This window comes from Orcinus orca, chromosome 4, assembly GCF_937001465.1.
Source record: "Orcinus orca chromosome 4, mOrcOrc1.1, whole genome shotgun sequence".
In the NCBI taxonomy this organism is placed as follows: Eukaryota; Metazoa; Chordata; class Mammalia; order Artiodactyla; family Delphinidae; genus Orcinus; species Orcinus orca.
This window is the reverse complement of record NC_064562.1, coordinates 6,883,752-6,898,639: the sequence shown is the minus strand read 5'-3', so window position 1 is coordinate 6,898,639 and position 14,888 is coordinate 6,883,752. Positions and strand designations below refer to the sequence as shown.

General features: G+C 34.8%; 1 protein-coding gene across 4 annotated transcripts in view; it reads left to right on the top strand.

The window, feature by feature from the left end:
- Window positions 1-840: 840 nt before the first annotated feature.
- The window catches only part of FSTL5 (follistatin like 5), a 680,376-nt gene continuing 666,328 nt past the window's right edge, over window positions 841-14,888 (top strand). For 2 of the 4 annotated variants that reach the window (XM_004266154.3, XM_012531687.3), the window contains exon 1: window positions 864-1,260. The gene's annotated coding sequence lies outside the window, so the exon portion shown is untranslated. Of the gene's footprint in view, window positions 1,261-14,888 lie in introns of all 4 variants that reach the window. The other 2 variants (XM_004266153.3, XM_033421512.2) reach the window with 2 other exon arrangements.

Below are 14,888 nucleotides of genomic sequence, written 5' to 3'. Positions count from 1 at the left end.
GCAGTGGAAATTGAATTTGAGAACTCTCACTTTTTTCATTATTAAATAATGTTTTTAACCCTGGAATCTCCAAATCCATTTAACTTGACAATGTATTTAAATCATGTCAATGAGAGAGAGGGTTCCACAGATTTTATAGGAACACATATGAAGTCTGATATATGCTACGCAGAACTCATATAAGAAAAATTAAGACAGCATTGTTTACGAATGATAAGTATTGCAAGCTTTCACATTTTCTCCAAGTGCTCAAAGCATTTTTTTCCCCCCTCCTGAACAAGTTTCTGCTGCAGTGACTCCCTCTAGCAGTTTCCTGAACCGAGGAAAGAAAACGGAACACCGAACACATCCTTTCCAGTAAACAAATGGCAGGGAGAAAGAGGGAAGTTTGGCCAGGAAGATCAAAGGGACTTTTTTTTTTTTTTTTTTTTTTCTGACCGGTTGTACGGATTCCTTCGGTCCCCTGATCCCCCGTCCTTCTCCACCGGCCCCTAGCCTGTCCTCTGCTCCACTGTCCCCTCCGCCCCGTCTCCTTCCGGAGCTGCTAGCTGAGGTCTCCGGAGTGCACAGGAGCGGCGGTCCCAGCGCAGGCAAAGCTCAAGCAGCGCCGAAAGCATTCGGTTTCTTCAGGGCTGGTTGTGATGGATCGTGAAGTCCAGTGATGCCCACGCCGATCCTCAGCCTGGATTGCGTCGCCTCCACTGCCTCAGCTGACCGCAGCAGAAGCCCAGTCCAGGGGGCGGCCCCGCGCCTCCCGGGGAGCTGAGATGCAAAATCGTTACGTCAGATGGTGGGGCGGGGCCCTCCCGGGTTGAGTGGCAGCAGCCCTCGCTCGGGGAGGAGGCGCGAGAATCAGCCTGGTTCAGTGACTGAGACAAACTGGAGGCGAGAAGAGCGGGTGCTGTCCACGGCGCTGCCGGTGCTGAACCTGGGGCGCGGGAAGACCCGCTGTCCCGCTCCTCCAGGCGACGCCCTCTCGCACCCTCTGTGCCCTGCGGGACCCTCTTCACCAGCTGGACCCTATCGACTTGACAAAGGAGTGTGGTATCGGACGTGGGAGAGAGTCCTGCGTTCGCCACCTGGACGCCCCTTCAGGCGTGACTTCGGGGATTTCTATAGTTTTAGACCAAACTATTTCCATCTTTTCCAGGCTAAGACCATCTTTTTAGCTTTTTAAAAAAAATTATTATTATTATCGTGATTTACATATACACGCCGTTTAAGAATCTTTCTGGGAGACTTTGTAACTGTTGAAATAAGGTAAGAAAAAGAACATTATTATAACATTTTTACAAATGGGGGAGCAATGCAGACTGTCATACAAAAATTTAAGACCAAGTTATGATTATTTTTATAATTTGAAACGGGACAGTTGGCAATGATTGCAACAATTATTTTACTAATTACTGTTATCATTACTATTACAAGAATAATGATTGGTGATTAGGCACTGAATTCTAGAGGGGAAGTTGAGGGCTCTGCTTTTTTTTATGTGTGTGAAGTTAATGTCATCATGTTACATTTTGCTTTATAAATATAAATTTTGTAGAGCAACACTTCTTGCATGGCTCAAGGAACAGGAACCATTCACTGCAAGTCCTCAAATATGTTAGTAAATTGCATTAAATAATCAACCAACAAGTTGTTTAAAATAAATGTAACCTTAAAAATATGTGAATGGACTAATCTCTGATTAATCAATATTGCCTATGGTATCTAAAGCTTAGACTGCAAAGTGCAGAGCTCTCTTCACATTATTCTGGAGGGGAGGTGGTAGGGATAGGAGCATTTATACCATGCTGGGTTCATTTAGATGTGTTATACAGTAGATCCAAATAAAACTTGTGAAACTCGGTCTCTCAGAATTCTGCACCCCAAGGTCATGTGTATTTCCAAGTTGGGAGCTGTTTGTTCTGCTTGACTAGTGAATGTCATCCTCTCCCTGCCCCCTCAGGTCAGAGGTGGATGTAAATAGGAAGCTCTGATTTAATAATACAGTATTAGCTTGTATTATAGTTGCTACTGCCGTTGGTAATTGAATGGAACTGGGAAGCATGGGCTGGGAAAATGTCTCCTTATTTCAGCAATGTTTAACCTCTTGTATGCTTAACAGAGAGCTTTTCTCTACTTGGGAGATTTTCTTTTGAAGCTACGTTCCTTTTGTCAATTGGCAGTGTGTTTTGAGTGTGTATGTATAAAGAATTCAGTGCAGAAAACCACTGAACAGTATTTCTCATAATGAAGAATTATGAAATGATAGAAGTTAGCTGGTGCTCTATGTATTTCTATTACTATTCATGACTTTTTTAGATAGGTATGATAGTTTGTCTGGTAAAGGATATTATGTTCTTTCATTTTTGTCATTTAGTGACATTAGATTAAGTATAAACGACGGCCGGGGAAACATGGGGAGGAGGTTCTTTACATTCCAGGAAGAGAGTTCAGGTTGCAACTAGATGTCCTTTATTAATAGGAATGGGTGAAATATGAGCTATTTCAGACAATAAATACCATTCAACTGACTAGGGCTATGTTTTTCAGCAACTAAAAAGTACACTAAGTTTAAATATTTGTATGTTTTTAATTATCATAAAATGTATACTATAGTTGCATTATACATACAAAGATGAACTTTAGGTTTAGAGTTAATTGTTTAAAATAATTCCTCTGGGTAAAGATTTTGCATTTTATTAACAGCACAATCCTGCATGAGAGTGATTGTTAAAAGAAATGGATATTATTGCAAACAGTAGAGGTCAAATGTAAGCCTCTTTAGCTGTTCTCATGTTTTACCCTAAGCAGGTGTTCTTTGCAGGATTCTTGTAAGTCATGCTATCTTACCTTAAATAGTGATACAAATTTTTAAGAACTAAGCAGGTAGAAAAGCAAACTACAGTCTATGGAACACTGGGCCATGAGGCTTATACCAGCCTCTTTTAATTGTATAGAGGAGAATCATTTTTTTCTTCTGTATATTTTGAAACGTTTTCTTTAATCATATTGGTATAAATATTCAGACTGTGGAATTTTAAACAGATTTATGGCTTTAAAATTTTAGTTTTATTTATTATATGGAAACATAAATTTTAATTTTACAACTTACTGTAAAAGTGGTAACATATATAAACACTATATTCACCCAAATGAGTATCCCATTGACTTTTTTTTTCCATAAAGTTTTCCAAGGTGTATGTCTTTGTTTGGGTAGAAACAGTAAACCTTGAACTACCAGCATCCAGAATTCTTTTAGATGAAGTTTAGAGTTGTCACAATGAAATGGTGAAACACTAAAATCAAAATGTGTTATTGGTAGTAATGAAACCAGTAAGGGAAGTTCAATGAGATTGTAAACTTAAAACACTAAAAGCATTTTCCCCTGATTTTTTTTTACATATTAAGCTTTTATATATTAGTTCTGAAGTAAGGTAAAATTAGGTGACCGTAATAAGCCCAAAATTAGCACATAGGAGATACTAGTTGATCAGAATGCAATTCTAACTGTAAACAAATAAAACTGCCAACTTTGAAGACTTCTAGTAAAGATATTCACACGTGGTGGTATTTCATTAATTCTTTGCTCCACAAAGAAATGACCATATTTTGAAGTTATAACTTGTCCATGTGAAATTCAAGGGACTAGTCAACACCATAGCAACAGATAACCTGCTCAGCCATTAATTCATTTCATTTCATAGGCACTGAAATTGTATAAAGTACTTTTTATTTCAAGATAATGAACTTTTAGAAAGTATATAGACAAATTATTGAAATAATTTAATGTCACATATGTTCAAATTATTTTCCTTCTTGTTTCTCAAATTCTTAAAGCACATTGATCTAGATAATAATTTAAAAGATGATATTTCTTGATAGATGTCTTTTTTTCCCTTACAAATAATAATGACTATGTATGACTGGAGGAATTTAAGATAAAGATGAACAATTTGGATTTTATCTTATCAAGACTATATATTGCTATCTTTTAAAAAATTAATTAACATGTACAGTAGAGAAATCAAGAAAGTAATGATAAAATCTGAAATATGCTGAAAAGTTTACTCTAATTGACTTTTTTTTAATTAACTTTTAAATTATATCTAATAGCTTATTGAGAATTTTCTTTGAATGGTGGCCGGTTCTCATGTTTAATACTCATTTACCCATGAAACTAAAGGACTTTGAATAATATGTTCCTATGAATCCTTTATATTTGCCCCCAAATGGCATACAATCTCTAGTATTTTTATTACTTACTATATAATATTCTTTATATGATATACTTTATAAAATATACTTAATAGAATATGTAATATACTTTATAATAAGTTCAGAAGATGTTTGTGAACTAATAAGCTAGAAAAATACTTCCTGTTGTTAACATCATTGTAACAGCCATGTGACCAATTATTTTCTTCAGAACAAACTTAATCACCTTCTGCTTCAACACTTCCAATGTCCTTTGGGCTTTGTCTACTTAAGGTGAGCTGTAGATTCCCTTGTGGAAAATCCCAATTTCCTCATTAAATTGGTCAACACACAAGAAAACAACTGGTCCCTTTGTTCCTTAATCATCTTGGTATTGAAGAAGTTAATATTTTATGTTATGAGATATATTAAGAGATGAGATAGTGCTTTTGATACGTTCAGAATTCTGAGTCTTAATATGTATTTTCTAAAAGAATAAGAATTAAACAATAGTATAATGCTTACTCTGAGTGTGTGAATGTATATATATGAATGTACTATACATAAATATGTATATATATATATATGCTATCTACCTATCTAATTAAATATATATATATATTTTTTTTTTTTGGTAAATTCTACTCTACCATAAACATGCAATGGGATGGGAATCATCTGGAACATGCAAGTTCAAGAAATGCTACTTAATATAAAATAATTTATATATTAATCTATAATACAATATATAATTTGTAGTGGCAAAAGTGTTTTCTAATTATTGTTAGTTTTTATTTAGGCTAGTATGCTTCTGCACACATAAGGTTTGTTTTTGTTTTTTCTTGACATGAAAATGTCACTCAGAAGCTCTCATGTTGATTGGCAAGGGAAGGAAAAATTGGAAACAAAAATTGGCAGGAATAAGAAACTGAATGTGTGAATAATGAAGAGATTACAGCACTACACTAGTTCTGCAAAAAGTGTGGGTAGTGATAAATAATTTGAAAGTTATTGTCTCTAAAAGAGGCACATGAGGTTTACTTCTTATACATCTTCAGGTAATAAGCATGTACTTCTAAAGAACAGAGCATGGATAGCCCTACACCTAAAATGTTTTTGCTGTTTGTATATCAATGTTTTCATACATAGATGTGGTGAAATGTGGGAAGAAGAGCAGCTCAACTCTGAACTTTCTTGCTTTAAAACCAAATTATTAATATTAATTTAATGTGATTTTGGTATCAAATTATGTAAATCTCTAAAGCAAAGTAGTTGCTTAGTGAATTCGTTTGCATGTCAATGCAGAGACTATTATTCCAACTCATAACTGGTTCATAGCACTGCTAACAACTCTAAAGCCCAATGCAGAAGATTTGAAAATCCTTTTTTCATTGAGTTTTATTTAAATATATTCATTATAATTGACAGTTAAGAGAAACTTACTTTAGTGATATATCTTCCCCTCAAAGGTAGCACCAACGTACCAATTAAAACATACATACAGTAGCAATTAAAACATACAGGTCTGAACTATGTTCCCCAAAGATGATGATGAAATGAAAATAATCTTCCCTTCCACTTCCACCAAACATATTAGATAGTGTTTTAATGACCACCAAGGTCTTATTTTTTCTAATTTCTAAAGCCTTCAAAGTAAGGTTCTTACACATATGAAATGACAAATATCCCCAAGCCCTCTGTGGTTATGTGCACCTTATGCCCTTTGTGGTTATGTGCACCTTTTTCTCAAAGACACAAGTGTTGTTGTGGCCCTGATGTCAACCAGACTCTGGACTACCTCATTTAGGAGTAAGGAAGTGGTATCATTCATCTTTCCAAAGAAAGAGGGCCAGTGAGCTACCAGTAGTAAACACTTTTTCTGTCTCATGATAGATTACCTACTGACATCTGAGCATATGGTCTGTGAACCTAGATTTGCCTATACAGGAAGAGGGAGAATATAGGAAAGAATGCCATTTTAAAGTATTCATATGTGTACATATACATTTTTCATATTATCCCTTTATCCATATTAAGACATTTTTCATTTACAACCATGTAGAAGTTTCTGTTACCTTCATTTTAGATATGAGAAAGCAGACAGGTGAAAGCTTTCTACCTCTCCAGCCCATGGTCCCGCCTCTAGGAATAGGTGGATTAGGCAATCGAGCTTAGCTCATCCATCTTGCATGTACTCTCTGGTTTAGCACCTCTGTTTAGGTCAAATATCCAAGTGGGTGTGTCTTATTTAAAGCTAGGATTTTTATTTTTTCTGATTCTTTATTTAACGTGAATGCCATTTTCCCCTCTTGCCCCAAGTTTTTCCCTTAATTATTAAGTTATGTTGAAATGATTTTATGTCATATATTCTCTAGTATACAAACTTTAGAATGTACAATACCAAAGGTCTTAAGGAGTTTTTCCTCTGTATTTAATGTTAGAGGTGTTACATTATTCAATCTCATAGACTATAATACTAGCAACACAATATTTCCCTTTATATCTCAAAGACAATAAGAAACAATATAATAGAGCTCTTCCCTAAGAGCTCAAGTTTTTTGTTTGTTTGTTTGTTTTTTTCATTCTCTAAAAAGTCCTCCCGGATACAAAATTCAATTCCAAATACATCTTGAACTGAAGTTCAATCACCTACTTCAAGCAATTACCACTTGTGTTATAAACTGCTACTCACATTTAAACTTTCAGACCAGTTAGCTGCTAATATTTCAAATAGTCTATGAGATGAAATAAAATAATCAAAATAAAATAAGTAGTTTTGAAGCACAATACAAAAAGAGGTAGTCTAAAGTGGGCTCTTGAACCCTCAGGAAACATTCAGTACTTCATTCTACTGTTTCTTCTATTTGAGGTATACAAAGGGAAGTGCTGGCCAGTAACTGATGCTCTTTGCTTTCACATGGCTTTTAGGTTGACTGAGTAGAAGAGGTAAGTGCTGGTGGCCCTCCCAGGAGGGCCACACAGTTGCATCAGATCCCCTAGTGAATCCTCGTTATCTGAGTTTGGGTTGTCCTTATTAAGTGGATCCCAAAGGAGATAGAAAAGTTTGATTTGTGGAAAAAGTTTAACTTAAAAGTGGAAAGATTTATAGGGATTTTATTAAATATTTTACATGCTGATTAGTAATACCCAGTGTTTTACTTCTGAAATGAAGCCTGGCATAAAAGGTTTAAATCTTGAAATTTCTACACCATTCTGTATACTATTCACTGTTCCTCATTCTCTCGGGAGCCCTGCAGGAAGACTAGTCACTCCAAAAGCTACAATTATTCTCTCTTCACAAATATCTTCCTCTGGCCCACATTTGAACTCCATAAATGTAAATATTTACAAAGGTCTGCTAGACTTTTTAACTCTGATTTCATGGTGACAGGACAAACTCCATGAACTCATCATCTCATTCTTAACATGGTCCCCCATCCTAATTTTTCTGCCTGTCAATTAATGACATATTTTTTTTCCATTTACCTAGGCCTGAAAATTCATACACATTTTAAACTTACATCATTCATATTCAATTCTATTCTATTCTATCCTATCCTATTATATGCAGTGAGCCTCCAAGTTTTGACCTTCTTCCCTTTGTATTGTAACTTTACCTAATTCTCTATTTTCTATTCTCTCCTCTTATCACTTTTACCTTGATAAGGTAACCCAGACTGTCCCATGTCAACCAGAATTATTTTGACATTTTCTACATTGATCTTTCTAATTCTTGGTTCTTCCTGCAGTTATAATAGTTAATGATTATAATGGTAAGTAAATTTTTTGATGATTCATAACATGCCATGGAAGGTGTTAAGTATTTATAAACATTATTTCATTTTATATGCACAACACCCTATGAGGTAGACACTGAGAGACCAAAGCTTCAGTAGTTACGTTGCCCACAGAGCTGGGACTCAGACCAAGCTCTGTCTGAAACAGCTGCATGATCATAATCATTATGCTCTGTGGATGCAGAAATCTTACCTCTTCTAGATTCCTCTTGATTAAAGTAAGCTTTCAAATGTCACTGTGTTCTGAAATCATCAGTGGATCTAATTTTTACTGTATTAAGTTGAAATTCTTAGCTTGTTTTTAAGATCCTTCTAATTGACTCTACACTCTGCAAGCAATCAATCTGATTTTCAGTTTTCTCATGTGTGCAATGCACATTTGTAAAACAGAGATAGGTCAAAATATAAAGTTTGATTCCTTCCCAGTATATAAGCACGATGTCTTTTCTGGACTGCTGTATTTTCAATAATCCCAACCTATAACCCACTCCTGTTTCCAGACAAGTTTTCTCACAGTATAAGAGCATATTGTGCTCATGTGTACTTTTCAGTCTCTGTAGTTTTTGTTGCAACAAATGACATGTCACTGGCACCCTGGATATCACCAAGATGTCAATTTTTTTGTATGTATTTGTTTTAGATTGTTGCATAAAAATTACCATAATCTTATTGGCTTAAACTGTTATTGTCTCACAGTTTTCATGGGTCACAAGTCTGGGTACAAGCTAGCTGGATCCTTTGCTCAGGATCTCATATCCAGGTTTCATCCAGGGCTGGGCTCTTATTTGAGGCTCAGATTCCTCCTCCAGGCTGTTGGTAGGATTTATTTCTTTGCAGCTCAGAACTCATGGGAGGTTGCTTCTTTGAGGCCTGAAAGCATCTCAATGACTTCTTTGGTCTGACCTCTAGAATTGCTTTTCTTTAAAAGAAACCTCATCGGATCAGGTCAAGAGAGAAAAATCTCCTTTTTGACATACATAAAATGAACTGATTTGAAACCTTAATTGCTTCTTAAGATCTATCCTCTTTGCCATAGAACATAACCAAAAGAACAATATCCCATCACCCTTGCCATATTCCGTTGGTCAAAAGCATGTTAAAGGTTCTGCTTATACATAAGATGAGGTGGTTATACAAGAATGTGGGTCATTGGGATTCACGCTCGAATTCTGTCTACTGGGCTTAGTTCAAGTTCTATTGAACTTTAGAGTCTTTCCTCATTATTGTGGGGCCTCTGAGTCCTTCTTTCTCCTCCCTGGTATGTATGACCCGGATTATATGCAGTGGACAGTTTGGCATTGTTTGGGGATTTTTAAATCTGTCTTAGGCTGTTCTATCCAAGTAATCTTAATCTATTTTTAAAGGAAGAAGCTTAGGAGTTCCTACCATGTGTATAAAACTTTGTGGTTTACAATTATTTCAAACACACGTTATTATTTAATCTTCACTGAAGTTAATTCTTTTTACATTTGCTTCTATTATGTACTGTTTTTATGCATGTAAGATTATAATAAATTTGTACTGTGTTTTGCACACCTGAGACTGTAACAGATTTACAGTCTGTTAATATTTCTAGATTTTAGATGTAGGTATTCTGCTCTGTTTTCATGTGTTTGTCTTTGATCTCTGGCTAATTGAAAAACCACACAAAGCGTTTTTTATTATTATCTTATTTAATGCAACATGGGATCTTTCCATGAAAACTCAGGAATTTATACTTAATATTATGCTTTACAGATGATACAGAACTTACATAAAAGGTGAAAATGTTTCCATTTACTATTTAGGAAAAATGCAAGAAATTTATTTTATATTTACTTTGAAAGAAAAATTTCACAATTTAAAAGAATGTCACACATATGGTACCAATAATTTTGTTCTTGCTTATTTGGTCTGAAGATTGGTAAATAATCACACAATTACTTTTACAAACATTAATTAAACAGAAAAATTTCATTGGACTTATACCTTTTATAGTTTGTATATCATTAAGGTAATCTTATTTTGACAAAAGCTAAAGGAAATTAGTGTATAAATTCAATTTTTAATTTTAATAAACAATAATTTTCTTAAAACAGTAAGATCATATTTATTATAAAATAAACTATTAACTCAATAATGTTGATTAGGTACCTACTATGTTTTGGATGCCCTTTCAGTTTCTGGGGGTTGAGCAGGAATTAGAGACAAAGTTCCGGCTCTACTCTTTCTGTGGAAAGATAGATGACAAGCAAACCAGTAAAGACAAAGGATAATATCTGGCATTGACCAGTGTTATGATAAAAAGGACAACAGGGAAAAGATTACTAAGGGCTAAGAGTGCTGCCTAAGATAGCGGTCAGCATAGGAGCCAACTCTGCTGTTCTAAGATAGTCATTAGGTAGCTTCTGATAAGTTAACATCACTTAAGGCTATTGTGAATAATACTGCAATGAGCATGGGTGTGCACATGTCTTTTTCAATTCTTTTGGATAAATACCCCGAAGTAGGAGTGATGGATTATACGGCAGTTTTATTTTACATTTTTTAAGGAGCCTCCATACTGTTTTTTAAAGTGGTTGCACCAGTTTCCATTTCTTTCAACAGTGCACAAGGATTAACCTTTTCCCCACATCTTCCCCAGAACTCGTAATTTGTTGTCTTTTTGATACTAACCATCCTAGAAGGTGTGAGGTGATCTCTTTGCACCTTTGGTTTGCATCTTCCTGATGATTCATGATGTTAAGCATCTCATTTATTTGTGTACATTTTGATCCTTTAAATGTTCTTTGGAATATCTCTCACATTCTTTTTACTTTTTTTTTAATTGAAGTATAGTTGATTTACAATGTTGTGTTAGTTTCAGGTATACAGCAAAGTGATTCATATATATATATATATATATATATATCTGAATACATATATATTCTTTCTCAGATTCTTTTCCTTATAGTTTCAATACAAAGTATTGAATAATGTTCCCTGTGCTATACAGTAGGACCTGTTGTTTATCTATTTTATATATAGTAATATGCATATGTTAATCCCTAACTCTTAATTTATCCCTCCTCCTCCTTTCACCTTTGTGTTTTCTATGTCTGTGGGTCTATTTCTGTTTTGTAAATAAGTTCTTTTTTATCTTTTTTTTTTTTTTAGATTCCATATATAAGTGATATCATATGATATTTGTCTTTCTCGTCTGGCTTACTTCACTTAGTATGACAATCTCTAGGTCCATCCATGTTGCTGCAAATGGAATGATTTCATTCTTTTTTATGGCTGAGTAATATTCCATTGTATATATGTACCACATCTTCTTCCCATTCATCTGTCAATGGACATTTAGGTTGCTACCATGTCCTGGCTATTTGTAAATAGTGCTGCAATGAGCATTGGGATGCATGTATCTTCAAATTATAATCTTTTTCTGGATATAGGCCCAAGTGTGGGATTGTGGGATCATATGGTAACTCTGTTAGTTTTTTAAAGAACCACCATATCGTTCTCGATAGTGGCTGCACCATTTACATTCCCACCAACAGTGTAGGAGGGTTTCTCTCTCTCATTCTTAATATCAAATCATAGGCAAAAACTCAAAGGCTGTCACCGTAAAAAAAATTTCTTCTTTTTATTTGTGATTTTCTCATTAATGAAAATTAGCTTCCTTCTTTGTTTGGTTCTACAATGTATTTAAACTGTTATTTAGATCAATTTTTCTTTCCACTTTCAAACACACTATACAGAGCGTGTTGCATCTAAATCCTGGGACTTAAAGTGAATCTGAAAATTAGTTTGTACTCTTTGTGCATTGTACTGTTTATTTGTTCAGAACTTCATATTTTTTCATAGAAAACTTAAGTGCTCTAAAAGCGGTGTTCCTTTGAATCAACGATCCAGCGGGCTAGTACTTCTATCAAATGATCCAGTATCCCAGACACTATGGCATTATTAGGGAAAGAGAAATGCTTAGAATGTCTTTTGTGTTTGTGCACATGCTTGAGAAACCACAGTGTTTATTAATTATGTAATTATGTCCTTTTTACCAAAAAGTGTGACAGCATGGAGCTATGTAAGGAAAAAGCAAAAGAAAATAAATGTAATAAAAATGCACACACAATTTAACAAAATAAACGTAACAATTAGATGCACAATATCTCAGATCTTTGGCAGAGGCTCAGAAAATAACATGTTTACAAAAAAGTAAGGCTTGAAAGAACTTGCACAAATTGTGCCATTGCTTTGCCTGACTTATTTCCTTTGGTGAGCTTTCTCATGAAGCCATAATTAATTGAGCTAAAAAAAAAAGTGAAGAGAAAAATTTCTAGAAAATTCTTTGCATTTTGTGTGTTTACAATTCATGATAACAAAGAATTCAAGTAATTATCTTCCACAACTGTTTATTTTCTTTTGGCAAGTGTCCTGTTTCCCAAGTTTCCTGAGGCCTGAGGAAGGGAAATAGCATTCAGAGTTTGTTTCCCTGTATGTGCACAAAAAGCACAGCTTAACTGGTAATGCCTGGAGTAGAACTGTGTGTCCACCTATGAAAACGGTTCCGGATGCTAGCACTCAACTGGATGTCTTGTTAATTATGTATGTTTTGTTGAACATTTCAGTTAGGTTAACAACTGTCTGAAAGTCAGGAGAAGGAGCTCAAGAAGGCAGTGAGGATATTTTGATACTAGCTTCTTAATGTCATTATGCTTTTCCTCAAAAACCATCTTCTTCATGTATGGGTCATAAAGATTTCTTAAGTGCAAAGTAATCTTTTTGAAGTTGGGAAATTCACAATTATTTAAATAATTAACGAAGCTGCACTATTTCTCTTTAAGTTTCTTTGTGCTATTTATTACAGAAAGTAAATGGGTTTGATTTGTAAAGTATTGGAAAACAATGAGGACCCTTATCTGATCTCCAGGCTTTTACTGCACTAGGTTTTAGATCTTCGTACAGTGCTCTTGACCCAGGAAAGAGAACATGAACACTAGAGGCCTAATTTTCAAGGGACTTTTATGAAACATCAGTAGTCTTAAATAAAATCTGTGATAGTCCTAAGAATATGGCAGGCCATATCCTAAAAATTGTACTGGTTTGCCTAAATACACCGGAATTTTGTTCTAACCCAGCGCTTGTAGCATCATCCTCCCAAATGTGAAAACCTTAAACAGACTGTTTTCTCTCCCGTTGCGGAGCACAGGCTCCGGACGCTCAGCGGCCATGGCTCACGGGCCTAGCCGCTCCGCGACATGTGGGATCTTCCCTGACCGGGGCACGAACGCGAGTCCCCTGCATCTGCAGGCGGACTCTTAACCACTGCGCCACCACGGAAGCCCAAATAGACTGTTTTTAATTAGCAACTTCATACCAAGAGCCATATCCCATATTTATAAAGTTTATAAATTTGGAAGTAGCAACTATTTGGGGTTATTTTTGAGTCGGACTTCCTTACACGGTTTTTCAAAGTTCAGCTGCAAATATAAAATTTTCTAATTAAATTTTCTCAAAATTAAAATTTCATATTTTTCTATGGATCAGAGAGTATTAAATATATCTGAATATTTCAATTGAAAACCTAACCAAGATGTAAGAATGAGCTATGACATAACAGCATTCTTGTAAAGGAAATAAATATTATTACTAATAATTTCTTAACATGGTTTCACAGTGATAGTATTATTAGTCCTGATTTAATACTAAATTAATAGATTCTTTCCTTGCCTGATGACATTTTAATAATTAATTGCTTTTTTCTATAGGACATTTAAATTTAGTAGCATATTTGAAATAGTAAACTTTCATTTTAGTAAAATTTATATTTATTTACAATTTACTATTTGTAAATTTACTATTTACTATTCTTTGTCATGCCGTTAATGTTTTACTTATTTTTTATTCTTCTTTAAAATTTTTATTGGAGTACAGTTGATTTACAATGTTGTGTTAGTTTCAGGTGTATAGCAAAGTGAATCAGTTATACATATACATATATCCACTTTTTTTTTTTAAGATTCTTTTCCCATATAAGCCATTACAGAGTATTGAGTAGAGTTCCTTGTGCTATATAGCAGATTCTTATTAGTTATCTATTTTATATATAGTAGTGTGTATATGTCAGTCCCAATCTCCCAATTTATTGCCCCCCCCACCCCTTAACCCCTGGTAACCATAAGTTTGTTTTCTACATCTGTGACTACTTCTGTTTTGTAAATAAGTTCATTTGTACCCCTTTTTTTTAAGATTTTATATACAAGCGATATCATATGATATTTGTCTTCCTGTGTCTGTCTTACCTCATTCAGTATGAAAATATCTAGGTCCATCCATGTTGCTGTAAATTACATTATTTTGTTCTTTTTTATGGCTGAGTCATATTCCACTGTATATGTGTACCAGATCTTCTTTATCCATTCTTCTGTTGATGGGCACTTAGGTTGCTTCCATGTCCTGGCTATTGTAAATAGTGCTGCAATGAATGTTGGGGGTACATGTGTCTTTTTGAATTATGGTTTTCTCTGGGTATATGCGCAGGAGTGGGATTGCTGGGTCATATGATAGTTCTATTTTTAGTTTTATAAGGAAACTCCATACTGTTCTCCACAGTGGCTGTACCAATTTACATTCCCACCAACAGTGTAAGAGGGTTCCCTTTTCTCCACACCCTCTCCAGCATTTATTGATTGTAGATTTTTTGATGATGGCCATTCTGACCGGTGTGAGGTGATGTCTCAGTGTTGTTTTGATTTGCATTTCTCTAATAATTAGTGATGTTGAACATCTTTTCATGTGCCTTTTGGACATCTGTATGTATTCTTTGGAGAAATGTCTATTTAGGTCTTCCACCCATTTTTGGATTGGGTTATTTGTTTTTTTGATATTGAGCTGCATGCACTGTTTGTATACTTTGGAGATTACTCTCTTGTCTGTTGCTTC